Source organism: Echinops telfairi, unplaced genomic scaffold (genome assembly GCF_000313985.2).
Source record: "Echinops telfairi isolate 266 unplaced genomic scaffold, ASM31398v2 ScPeMD7_1;HRSCAF=3_0, whole genome shotgun sequence".
Lineage (NCBI taxonomy): Eukaryota > Metazoa > Chordata > Mammalia > Afrosoricida > Tenrecidae > Echinops > Echinops telfairi.
Genome location: NW_022103896.1, coordinates 26,386,094 through 26,387,229, shown reverse-complemented (window position 1 = coordinate 26,387,229; position 1,136 = coordinate 26,386,094). Strand labels below are relative to the sequence as shown.

At 32.8% G+C, this 1,136-nt stretch overlaps 1 protein-coding gene across 2 annotated transcripts in view; it reads right to left on the bottom strand.

Annotated features, from left to right (window-relative positions):
• Window positions 1-1,136, bottom strand: part of CSMD3 (CUB and Sushi multiple domains 3) — a 1,328,144-nt gene that overhangs the window by 986,447 nt on the left and 340,561 nt on the right. The window lies entirely within an intron of this gene.

The following is a 1,136-nucleotide window of genomic DNA, read 5'->3' as shown; positions in this document are numbered from 1 at the left end:
ATAGCATTTCTATACATGGTTACTTGATGCTTCTTATTGAAATCAATGAGTGGCATCTAAAATATTGTTCATTTACTTGTTTGTATTTTAATTGTCCAGCTTTCCCATGAGTAGAATGCAAACTCAAGAAAAGCAGATTCTTGTTTTGTTTCAATCATAATAGATCTATAGGTTTTGGAAGAGGATATGGTCCAAGAGGGTACTTAAAAACTGAACTTGTTAAACAATATCCTAATTTTACTGTTGTTGAAACACAGACCTGTTCTTGGCCACAGAGACATACACAGTGGTAAACAATTCAGAATTTTATCTTCCTTCCATTATAAAAAACATCTATCCATTTCTTTCAATATGCATTTGCTAAATGCACATTAGGTGCTTAATTATAAAACACTTCGGCCAAACGTTCTCTGAAGAGACATGTAGGATTGTTACCTCAGTAAAAGAATTTGAAACAAAGCATAGATTATCAACATGTTTAGGCCCTTATATTTTGATATGCTTGAAATAAAAAATAATGCATACTAACATGTATAAAAATATTGCACAGAAAATTAAGGGCCTCAAAGTAAGATGGTGAAAACTTATTGTATGTTTTACAAATACTCAGAAACATAAAGATGAGTTTAGATAGAATTTTTCAGCTTAAGTACAGCTACTTGTTGTTTTGGGAGAAGGTAACGGTATTGGTAGACTTTATTTAGATGTATTGTAATTTAATTGTGCCCTCTGAAGCTTTGCACCTAAGACAAGCTAGACACAGTGGTTCTCAACTTTTTCAATGCTGCAACCCTTTAATACAGTTCATGTTGAGGTGACCCCAACCATAAAATTACTTTCATTGCTACTTCATAATTGTAAATGTGCTACTGTTATGAATTGGGCGACCCCTGTGAAAGGGTCATTCTAGCCCTAAAGGGGTCGTGACCCACAGGTTGAGAACCACTGAGCTAGAGAAATTATGAGTGTCAGGTACACCCAAACACATAATTGATCAATATCTTATTTGATTTAATTTGATGTTTAATAGACCGGAGAGAACAAAGTTTAAAAGCTTAATCAGATTTTAAAAAACTATGAAATAATTCACATCAGGATTGGAGAACTAATTTGAGTAATCCTAAAATAATGTATAT